Here is a 12,519-nt window from a genome sequence, read left to right on the forward strand (position 1 = left end):
GTGCCTCAGGTCAGCAGACCAGACGCTACTGTAGGTAACCAGAACTAAGCCTCAGAGAAGAAGAAGAAGGCTCAGAGGGGATCGAGCTTTTACTAGCATTAGAATATATTGTATAATTTTGGTTGAACATTTTGTTGTTTGAATATGTTAAATCTTTTTTTATGTTTCCTAAATTCCACCCGGGAGTGGCAAATAAATAAATAAGCAAGCGTGCTCTGCCTCTTATTTGTGTGAACGAGAGAGTGACAATTGGTGCTAAGGAATTCTTTAGAAAATATGTTTTAATCAACTTAAAGTGTGTTTTGAACCAGGTTTATGTTCTCTAGAGCACAGATTTTCAACTTTTGCGGGTAGGTCCGGAATGTATCATGCGCGACAAACTTGGGTTCATATTTTATTTACTGGGTGAAAGTGCATCTTTTGAAGGCATTTATGGCCCACAAGTACACAGTAAACATTGGCTCAATGTCTCAGTGTGAATCCAAGATGGATCCCGGTGTGTTAATGACCTTTGTTGTCCCATCGAGCTCAAGTTTTTGACCTCGTCCCAGTCAAACGGGCATGTACCAACACATAAGGAAATTGCAGCCGAAAACACTTTTGCTGCAAAATGGCACAAACACACACACACACACACATAGACGGGCAGCCCTTTCCGAAAGGCAAATTTCCTCACGGTTTCTGCTTCTGCCTCGGGGTCCCATATCAACAACTCTCAGCCTTTGCTGCCTCATTGCTGTGCTTTACTGCAAAAGCCTTCAATCTGACTCATTATAGCCCAGGGGCCGTAATGCTAGGCTGTTACGCCACCAACGCTCTGTAATAAAGTTTCCTTCACAAGCATCGGGTCCGTATTAAATGGCCTCAACCAGGTGGTTTGTAACACGAAAAGACAATTCAGAGTTTATAATGGTATACAATAACAATGATGATAAATAAACACATTTAAATGGGGTGTACCACGGTGTTTCGTATCATTAAAAGATAGTTCACAGCTCAGATAATATGCAAGAAAGAGGGTAGATACTTATTATCATAACGAACACATTAATTGGGATAAGCCAGGTACGATTCACTGTTCAAAAATTATACATGAAATACATTCAGAAAACATAATTGAAAGTTCCAATACGATTACATCGAGAAAATAATAGAGATAAATGAGCATGAGCAATAGTGTAATTAGTTTGAATATGTAAAATAAAGAATATGAATCATACTGGATGCTTCGTAGTGCATAATGTATTTGTTTTTGCTTTGTTGGGGGATGTAAATGAGAATCTGCTCTCAATTGCCTTACCTGGCTAAATAAAGGTATAATAAATAGTGCTTCTCAAAGTCTAGCGCAACTAGTTACTGAATCAAATGGTGAATAATGTTACGTTATGCCACTTAAACTTTTCTTTTAAAAACAAAATCCAGTTCAGTATGTTTGTACTGAAGTACAGCTCAGTTGTATTTAACTTTTCAGTTCAATACATTTGCATGTAATCTTTTAGAACTGTTTGTTTGCAAACATTTAGGCAGGCATAATTTTGATGTAACTTTCATGCGCAATACATTTTAATTGAATTATTATTTAAGTACCTTTTTTTCATATTTCCTATATTTAAAAGTATTATTAACATTCAACCTGTCAATAATATTACAGTGGCTTCTAATAACACTTTCAGGACTAAAACCTCTGCCTTGTTTTTTGATCAACACTTGGGCCAATACAGTCCTGTACTCTTAAGTATTATTTACGACTACTACTACTACGATTATTTTTTTTGAGATGCTACTTGATGTAAAACGTTTGAGAACCACTGCCCTGTTTTGATGTACAGTATTTCATTCTGTTGTATTGTGTTTATTATTGGGAGCAAAGGGTTAACAAGGCATGCAATCAGAGCTCCCGTGCAGTATTTTAAAAGGCTTTTCACACACACTTCAGTTTCACTCTAAAATTGTTGTCAGGCACGGAGCCCCGCCCAGCGCAGACTCTCATTGGATCAGGCGCCTTCATGAATATCCAATGAGGCACCTTGCTCTCATCCATGATTGGCCACAGCCGGTGCAGTTATGTAAATGAGCACCTGGTGGCGCCTGCCGTGGGCCGGCTGCCTCGCCACAACCCGGGCGCTCACAGTCACCGAAGGACTACAACACTCTTGCTTCTCATCCACCACATTTATCGGACACTGTTTCTTTGCTATGTGACAAGTGGACGTGTTTTCCTACAGCAAGCTAGCTCGTGTGCTTCGCTTCAAACGTTTCGGGGGTATTTTGCGTGGACGCTTCCAAAAAGCAGGTCCGAAGCGGAGTGACCAAAAAGTTTGGTGGTGCTGTCAGAAAGTAGCGGCTGGGGCTCATTAAGGTATGTTTCCTCGGCAATTTCCTTTCTATTTACGGCTGTAGTTTGTGTGTTTGTGTTGTTGCGTGGGTTGGCGTCCGTCAGTCTCGGCCTGAAGCGGCTCTGGACGGCCGCCACGGTGACGGAGCCCCCCTGCCGGGTGCATGTGGGTCGACCAAGGTGTAACGTTGCGCAGATATATTAGCAGCCGCGTGTCTGAAATGCTCTGACAGTGTGCATCACGTCCTGGATTTACTGCGAACTCAAGTAAGGAGCCAGCAGAACGCATGTGTGCAAAGCAAGGTGGCCCGGTTGGTGTGCCAAGTGACTAAAACGAAGCACCATTACGGTTTGTTGTTCACATTTATGTGGACAGCTGAAGCACCAATTTGAATTCGTGATAACTTCTACAACGAGGAACATTGCTTATTGCCACCTTAGAAGACACTGCACAGTGGACACTGCTTGTTATTCTCTCCAGGCCGTAAATATGTTAACACAAAAATTAAATACGGAATTGTGGAATCCATATCGGACAAGTTTTACTCAGGAGAGCTTTGCCATTCTGGCCCCAAAAGGCCACTGTACGTTGTTTGATGTATTCATTGCGAATTCAGTTATATGACAGTTGAAACACAATTTGAATATTGCGATGTCTTAAGTTTTACAATGGGTTATTTGCCTTTGTGTCCCTTCAAGGCCCCCGTCAACTATTTAATTACTGCTAACCATATTTAATTTGACCGTTGAAACACAAATCTGACTCACTCAGTTTCACAATTATGCATTTTTGTTCCCTCAAGGCCACTTTATACTGCTTGCTTAGAGCTCCTCTCTCTGCTGAACATATTAATTTGACAATCGAAGTGCTGAGCAGAATATTGAGACGCTTAACTTTGCTTAGTTTGCTCTTTTAAGACCGATATACACAACGTGCTATTATCCTGCTTCCCCTGCTGTTTATATTAATGTGACAGTTACAACACAATTTCAAATGCTGAGCGGTCGTAAGAAGTTTCACAATGGAGAGCTTTGCCTTTTTCGCCCTAAAATGCCACCGTAAATCGCATGTCAAAAGTTGCAGTCCATATTAATGTGACAGTTGAAACATAATATTTAAATATTGAGGTGTCCTAACCAGAGTTCAATTAAGAATTTTTCCTTTTTTGTCCCTTGAAGGCCACCGTACGATGATTGTTATTCACTGCTGATCGTATTAATGTTATTTTTGAAACACAAATCTGACTACTGAGAAGTCATACATTTACCAATGGAGTTTTATTTGCATTTTTGTCCCTTCAAGGCCACAGTACACCACTTGTTATTCAGTATTGACTATATTAATATGACATTTGAAGCGCAAAGCTGAATTTTGAGTAGTCATACGTTTTCCAACAGAGAGCTTTGCTTTTTCTTTGTCACCTAGAGGCCACCATACACTGCAGGAATGATTTGTCGAACTGCTATAGAGGACTTAATGTCTGAATATTCCTTTTGCCTTAAAGCGGGAAATCAGCCCAAACACATTTTTTACAAGAATATGTTTCCAGCAGGCCCACTAGTTGAAAAACGGCATTCTGATTCATTTAATGCGTTTGTGGAATATGAGTTAAGCAGCAAAAAAAAAAAAGCAGCTCATCTTCAGAAAACGGGTCAGCCGTGATTGGTCGTTACCTGAGCCCTGAGCAGTTATGATGTCATTTTCAGTCGACAGAAGTGACAAAATGGCTGCCCCAAGAGATGGGCTAAAAACTTGTCGATTAAATCTTGTTCCACAAACGCAATATTTATCAGAATTGACTTCCCTTTAAGTATTGCAAGTACCCAACTTTAAGTACTTGAAGTGCCCAATACCTTAAAATAAGGCTGGTATTGCCCTGATACTGATAACCAGTACAATCCCTAGCTACAATTTACTTTGTTAGCATGTATTTTCTGTCTAAATACTGCACTGTGAGCTTGTGAAATGTGGTTTATGTAAACCATACCGTATGTCAATATTTGGGAAATTTGTTTTACATTTCAACTTAACATGTGAATTAAGTCAAAATAATTGAAAAATGAAAACGCTAAAGGGTCTAACTGTGGTTTTTATTTCGTATATGTTCATATTTTGATAATACTTTATATTTTTGAGAGGGTCCCATCTGTAATTTGAGTCTTAGCATTTCTTCTCGAGAGAGCCGCATTCCTCCTGACTTTCTTTACATGGCACCTCCTTCACTAAAGCAAAGTCAAACAAAAGCCATTCTTTCCTGGTGTAAAAGCCACGGAACAGCCCCACAGCCAGTGTTTAGGGGTCACCACCTCCCCACATCCAGGTGTAACCCCTGCTACGCTTGCGCTGTCTCAGATCACCTCATCACGCGCATGTGCTTTTGCCTGGGGGGGGGAAGCAGACACAAACATGACCTGAGGGCCCCGTGGCTTGCTGTGCAAACATGCTCAGAAGTTTCAAAAGAGCAGCAATTAGACTTTTTTTCTTTAAAGACACAAACGTGAGAATTCGGCAGAACTCTCAACAAGTTGAACATACAGTAAGAAGTTGACAAAAGTGAGTAGCCACCTCACGTTTTTTGTCATTTTGTATCTAGTCATGGGGCAACACTGACTAAATGACAGTCATACAATATAAAGTAGTCAGTGCTCAACACACAGCCATCAGTCTCTTATCTGCTAGCAACAAAAGTGAGTACACCCCTAAGTGAAAATGTGCCAAATTGTGCCCAAAGTGTCAATACTTTTCATCTCAATTGCAATTGTAGTCTTGATAACTGGCACCTTGCATATGACATATGTAAATGACACAAAATAATATACAAAGTCAATATACGATAACCAAAGTTGCCGCTATGATGACTAATAAAGCGTAGTCGACAAACCAATTAAAATGAGACATTTTATTGAATTTTTTTTTTTTTTTTTTCTCCATTCCCTTTTTTTTTTGGGAGCCAAGCAGTCACTAGCCCAGTCTTGCTGTACATTACGACAAAAATACTCTGAATAGGATTTTTACACGAGAGTCTCTGGCTATATCTGTAGTGAAAGTGACTATAATCTTTGCACATACTGTGGTGATGCCGAAATCAAATGCCTCCTTCACAATGTTGCTTTTGATGCCAAAGGGAAGCGATGAAGAACATGGCAGCAATTTCATGCTGCGCTCACCTTTCTTGGCACATAAAACCAGTGGTACGTGTTACTGGCTCGTGGCTTGAAATGCCAGGCCCGCCCAAGAAGAGCTTTTGAACTTTATAGGCTTTTTGGAGCAGTTTTTCCTTTTTTTGGGGCAGGCAAAGAGGAATGAAAACGGAGCAAAAGAAGGAATATGAAGTGAGGAGGGGCCCCGTCGAGTGCTGTTCCACATCCCCCTGGTGGCGTGTGCAGGTCACTCGGTTGCTTGTTTAATAGCTTTTTTGGCTGCTAATTTCTCCCACAGTGTCCCCCGGGGGTCCTTGGCCCCGTGTAATTGCTGTTTATGTGCTTGTGCGGTCAAGCCGAGGGAACACGGGAGATGTGAAACGGCTGGAGAAGATCTCTAAATGGGAGTTTGTGTGCTGTTATGTTGTTAATATGTTTTTGTTAAGGTGGGAGGACAATTGGTTTTTTTTTTTCGTTTTTGTGTGTGTGTGTGGGGGGGGGGGCAAAGCAGTCATGCAAAAGGTTCGGAATCTTTTTCACCATCATAAAACATATTACAAAAAAAAGTACTACTCACTTTTTGAAGATTCCAGGCAGATGGTGGTTTGAGGTATTCGTGAGCTTCAGATAAACCACTTAGAGGAGTCAACCCAAACACATTTTTTTTCAAGAATATGTTCTATGCAAGCCCACTCGTTGAAACAAGGCATTCTGATAAATATTGCGTTTGTGGAATAAGTGTTAATCAACCCGTTTTTAGCAATCTGTGCGCGCGGCCATTTTGTCACTTCTGTCGACTGAAAATGACATCACAACTGCCCAGGGCTCAGGTAACGACCAATCACGGCTCGCCTGTTTTCTGACGCTGAGCCGCGATTGGTCGTTACCTCAGCCCTGAGCAGTTGTGATGTCATTTTCAGTCGACAGAAGTGACAAAATGGCCGCCCCCTGAGATGGCTAAAAAGGCGTGGATTTTGCTTCTTAAGTCATATTCCACAAACGTACTATTAATCAGAATGCTGTGTTTCAACTAGCGGGCCTGCTGGGAACATATTCTTGAAAAAAATATGTTTGGGTTTATTTCCGCTTTAACAAAATGAGAATGCTCGCAAGGAGCTGCTGTAGGCCGCAACTCACACCCAGACGCTCACACGCAGACAAGCTGACCAAACCCATGCGAGCTCATGATGTCACTTACTAGGCCTTACCCCTAAAAGACTGTAATTACATTTTGTTAAGAAACAAACTTGATTTATGTTGGGTTTTTTTTTTTTGGGGGGGGGGGGGGGGTTAATACAGTGCTATTTTTCAGTTTTTGTATTGCTCATATTGTACTTGGCAGCTATACATTCCACTGTGTCGCAAGAAAACGTCAAGTGTTTGCACATAACGAGGGATAGATTACAAACAAAACCTGCAAGTATATGGATTAATGAATGCCCAGCTGTGCGTATGCTGTATTGTGTTTAATGCTCGTGGTCGGAATAGAGTCGAGCGCTCTTGATTGTTATTGTAACAATGTCACCTCGATTTTGAAAAGACACTGAGGAACTTGTTTGGGGAAAAAGAAAAAGGGCACAATAAGACCGGCACTGGTTGTTCCGCCCTGGTCGATCATTGACCGCAGCCTGTTTGGTGCTTGATCCTGGTGGGCGGCGACTTCTTTCCATTGTGCGTGTTGACCTCTGTCAAAAGACTTGAGCGGGTGTATCAGGGCATTCAAAGCTTTCAAGTTAAAGCCTACATAACGGCCCGTTTTTTTTTCAGTTTCTTTATGCCACGGCAGGTTAACCAATGTTTTTTTTTTTTTTTTGTCCTAAAGTTCACCGATTCATGTGACCTCCCCCAAGCAATCAACCGTTAAACAGCATCGCCGCTCCAATTCTCGGGGCCAGACGGTCAGGAATTTCAAGGCCGCCGAGCGAACGCGTCGGATTTGTGTTGCCGACTTGTCTGTCTATTGAGGAAAGAAGGCAACGGAAGGCGGGAACCTACTGTCCTTGTTTCTCTACCGCTTTCTCATCAGGTCTAGACCGATTTCAATTGAATTGCCTGCTGTGGTCAGAAGAGCACATTGATTGCGTTAACGGGAGGCGACACTTCAAAGTGGGTGTCTGTGTGTTCTTGGGGTTTTAGTCGTCAGCGACTTTTTTTTATTGGATTTTCCTATCTGTGAATCTTCTCATCCTCTAATTACCTCCGCCAAGGAGATTATGTTCTCATCACTGTTTGTTTGTTAGGATCAAGCAAAAGCTACTTATCTGATTCCCACCAAAGCTTGTGGTGGGGTGAGGGAAGGATACGTTTTGGCTTTTCGGTGACTTATGGTTGCACATAATTGATTACCAGCATTTCCCTTTTACACTTTTATCTTTGTATTTTCCTTAATTTGTCACTGAATAATTGCGGATATTAGTTCGTAGCGTTGATGACAACCTTGTGTGTGACGTGTCTGCCCCCATTTCATAAAAACGCAATTGATTGTTCTGAGACAGTTTTAGGCACATCATAAATTTATAATTTCACAGCCATCACCGTACGGTGTATGTTCAATGTTTTGAAACATTGAAGCGGATTGGAATGTCCGTGTCCGAACGAGAGCATGTGTGTTAAAAAAAAAAAAAAAAAAAGAAATGGAGTAAATCACCGGTTAGGTTCCTCTGGGCTTGGAAGTACAAAGGAATCCATTTGCGTTGAAATCAATGCGGTTACCTCAGTGGCTCTTTTAATGATCTACTTGTATCCATCATACTCATTCCGGAGGAGTGGGGGTGCAGTGGCAGCAAAACAGGCCAAAAATCCAATTTCATTTATGTTTGCATTGATGTTTTTACACAAATTTTCTGTCTTAAAGGGGAAGTCAACGCAAATATTTAGTTTTCAACAATATGTTCTATGCAAGCCCACTAGTTGAAAGACACTTGTTTTTAGCCATCTCTGGGGGCGGCCATTTTGTCACTTCTGTCGACTGAGAATGACATCACAACTGCTCACAACGACCAATCACGGCTCGGATTCGGAAAACAGGTCAGCCGTGATCGGTCTTTGTCAGCAGTTGCGATTGTCATTTTCAGAAGACAAAATGGCCGCCCCCAGAGATGGCTAAAAACGTGCGGATTAATACTTATTCCACAAATATAATATTAATCAGAATGCCGTGTTTCAACTAGTGAGACTTCTGGGAACATATTTTTGAAAAAAAAAAAAAAAAAAGTTTGGGTTGACTTCCGCTTAAAAAACACGTAACAAAAAAAAATTGTGATATTTTGGAAGGGACTGGAACAAATGAAATGACACTTCGATATTATAATAGCAAATGAAATAAGGGTTAGGGAATGAATTACACTCATGAGTCAAGGTACCACAAAGTTTTTTATTAATTGTTTGGCACACTTTTACAGTTCGGAGACCCGAGTGTACGTCAGGACTTTGAAGCGTGAGGTTTTCATCCGACAAAATGAAAGATGTGACTGATTGCTCGTGTAGCTGTTCACTCACCTGACAATTGGTGCCAATGAGATTGTAAACGGTTGTCTGTGCATACAGTGTGCGCGCTCTGTGAGTTAGTCTCTAGTGTGTCGTCGGCCTTTCACCTGAAGTCCGCCGGGAAAGGCTTCAGCGCACCCTCGCCGCTGAACAGGATCATCAATGTAGCTGGTGTCCAGTTTACGGCCGATTCATATGAAAGTTGTTGAGTATTCTCCTGCCATTTAACCTCTGGACAAATGAGTCCAAAATCCCCCTTTTGAAGCGGCGCTATATGATTCATTCATAATAAAAACACCCGCCTCCTGCCTCCACTAATCCATCTCCTGTGGTCTTCCATCATGCTCCTCGTTTTATCAGCACCCCCCCCGCGCCCCGTCCCGTCATGGGACGCCGCGATGAGATAGCGTTGACGCCGCTCGCGTGTGCGTGCCGGGGAGAAGTTATATTTTGGCTTCTGAGCTTGACTTCAAAGAATTTGTCATTTGTCTCCGATCATATTTTGACACGCCGCCTCGTTTTTCACTCAGGGCCCCGCAGAAGAGAAGCCTAACACCCCCCGACTCCCCCGGCACAAGCATATGGTATTTGATATGAACAAGATGATGTCGTGCTCTACCAGTCACAAACCCGCAGATGAAAACCATGACATTTCGGGGATTATTTGAGGGATTGAGTCTGTGTGTTGATATTGTTAGATAGACACTTGAGGGAAAAAAAAAATGTTGTTACTCTTCCAGTAAAGAAAGACCTTCGAAGGCCTGCTCCAGATAATTGTTTTTTTTTTTTTGTCCCGGTTTTGCCCCTTACCAAGCAAGGACGACGTAATCCAGGTTATTTTAGTTTTTATAAATTTATCCGATAAGATTATACTGTGGCGCGAGATGTGATAAAAGTGAATTTGGAAAAGCTTTGTGTGTGTGAGGAAAGCGTACGATTCCCGAGTCATGACTCGATGAACTGTGACGCGAAACGAAATGTAGCCAATCAAGGAGCGACCTGGTTGAGGAACAAAGAAGTCTCCCTTAGATAACACCAGCTATGAATTTAACTTCAGAACTCACCTTTAGCTCGATCAGTGGACTATAATATCCGCTTTCATGCTGTCTCTAGGATTTTCTCCACGGTCTTTTCGGAGTTTTTTTCTGTTCAATTTTTCCGTAAAAACGAGTCTCATCACTCCCTTCTTTTGTGTGCCCTCTTGGATGTTGCTATATATATTCTTAATTTATTCTTTTTATTTTTTTTTTAGATCGCGTTAGATCACGCGAGATTCCTGTCTTGGAGGACTAGTTTCTATATTGGGACAGAATCTTGGTGTATAATATGCGGTATTGAGATTACACACAGCATGATCAAAATAGGTAAATGCCTGATACATAATCTTTCCAAATTTAAAAAAAAAAAAAAAAAAACAACAACAATTTTGTTCACAATTGCTTTTGAGTAATATCTGTTCCAAGATCGAGATCCGGGCCAGTGTTACTTTTCTTAATAAAAAAAAAAAAAAAAAAAAAAAAAAAAAAATGGAAAAAGCGATGCAGCTTGAGCTCATCTACATCCCTTTGTACGTTTCCTTTATCATTATTATTATTTTTTGGGGGGGTGGAATACTAGATCATCTACTCAAGACCTCACACATACATGCAGACTGCTCGGGGGCCCGTAACCCGGGTATAAATCACCAAAGTCTCCTGGCAACGTCGGGGCTGTGGAATAGTTGGAACGTGGAGCAAAGTCGTGCTCTGCATCAAAGTTGAATAAGCCACGGTACATTTTCCTCTCAACTGTGAATTGGCCGATCTGTCGTCGTGCCCGCGGGTGGGACGAGAGAGCAGGCGGAGGGGCTGCCGGCTCACATTAGCATGAGGAGCTTGTCCTGTGCTGTGTAATTTAAGTCTCTTATAGAAAGGGGGACTGTGATTGAGGTGTCAGCCTGCGGCCCAAGCTACGCGCTTCTGGCAAATCTCACACGTGTTCGTTTTTTTTTTTTTTTGAAAGCACATTTATTTGCCTTTCTGTGAGTCTTTGTAAGATGAAGAAAGGCCATTAAGCGTGTGTCCCCGATATTTAACAACTTTGCCAGGGCTGAAACAGGTCCTCGAGTACCTTGGTTAAGAAAAAAAAAAAAAAAAAAAAATGCTCCAGGCCGCTTATTTACATGTACACTGTCAAAAAGAAGTAGTCAAGCTAACCACAGCAACAGTTGTTCATGCTATACATGACAGTAACGCGCCGCCAAAGGCCAACTTCACAATAAGTATTAGTTGCGTATGTTCTATGCGAGCCCACTAGTTGAAACGGGGCGTTCTGATGAATATTGCGTTTGTGGAATAAGTGTTAATCCACTCGTTTTTAGCCGTCTCCGGGGGCGGCCATTTTGCCTTCTGTCGACTGAAAATGACATCGCGACTGCTCACAACGACCAATCACGGCTCAGATTCAGAAAACAGGTCGGCCGTGATTGGTGGTTGTGAGCAGTTGTGATGTCATTTTAAGTCGACAGAAGGCAAAATGGCCGCCCCCAGAGACGGCTCAAAACGATAGGATTTTGCTGCTTAACTTATATTCCACAAATGCAAAATTAATCAGAATGGCGTGTTTCAACTAGTGGGCCTGCAGGGAACATATTCTTGAAAAAAAAAATGTTTGGGTTGACTTCTGCTTTGAAATTTGGCCTGATTATCTGTTGGCGTGTACCTCAATATAGTTTTCTCACTGTGACTCAGACTGCTGAGCTCAACCAAAGTGGTTCCTGTTCAACTTTTTCCAGCACGTCCTTCCTTCCCTCTCCCGCTATTCATCCTTCCATCTCCCCCCTTCTGTGCGTTTTCAATCATCTTGGCCGTCCTGCGCAGCCGCCGCTCTTGTCCCCTAAAGTCTCCTCCGCTTGGTTGCAGTCGGTCGATCTCGCTGCTCCCCGGGACATTTCCTCCGAGGGCCTTTCCGATTGAGTCGCATCGCACCGACCTGTCACATGTTTCTGCTCGCTCGCTCCCAAGCAGGTGCCGGCAAGGCGGTGCAAATTGAATTCAGGGAATTCTGTGCCAAACTTCAACCGAGGCATCCACAAATGCTGACATGACGCCGACGTGTTAACGTGAGCACATATTTGCTCATGCCTCATTAGGAGTTTTAACACTGACGGTTTTCTCATTAACGGGTAGAAGCAAAGGTCACGGCCACCTCGCTGTTGAGTTAGTTCTTGGCAGTCCAAAATTAAAACATGAAAACTTTAATGAATTAAAGCAACATTGGACACTGATACTGAGATGTAATACAAATTAAAAACACTTTAAAGGGATTAGTGGAGCCAAAGTGAGCAAGAAGTAGTTTAAGTAGATTAAAGTTGCAAAAGGTGTCGTTTTAAGTACGTCCCTATGTCGCAGTTTTGTTCGAATGTAGTTGTAATATTATTTTGAAAAAATGTACATTTAAAAACTCATTCACTGCCATTGACAAATTTAGTTGTCTTGAATATTCTCCTTCATACAAGTCATTTTATTCTTGTGGCATTGCATCGATCGCAATTGGAAAGTTTTGGTTGTCTTCTAAGA

General features: G+C 42.0%; 1 protein-coding gene across 4 annotated transcripts in view; it reads left to right on the forward strand.

Annotated features, from left to right (window-relative positions):
* Positions 1 to 2,111: 2,111 nt before the first annotated feature.
* The window catches only part of ddr1 (discoidin domain receptor tyrosine kinase 1), a 56,039-nt gene continuing 45,631 nt past the window's right edge, over positions 2,112 to 12,519 (forward strand). For all 4 annotated transcript variants that reach the window (XM_086038715.1, XM_086038716.1, XM_086038718.1 and 1 more), the window contains exon 1: positions 2,112 to 2,359. The gene's annotated coding sequence lies outside the window, so the exon portion shown is untranslated. The remainder of the gene's footprint in view (positions 2,360 to 12,519) is intronic.

The sequence above is a fragment of the Filicampus tigris genome, chromosome 8 (genome assembly GCF_054856515.1).
Source record: "Filicampus tigris isolate MCC_2025a chromosome 8, RoL_Ftig_1.0, whole genome shotgun sequence".
Classification (NCBI taxonomy): domain Eukaryota; kingdom Metazoa; phylum Chordata; class Actinopteri; order Syngnathiformes; family Syngnathidae; genus Filicampus; species Filicampus tigris.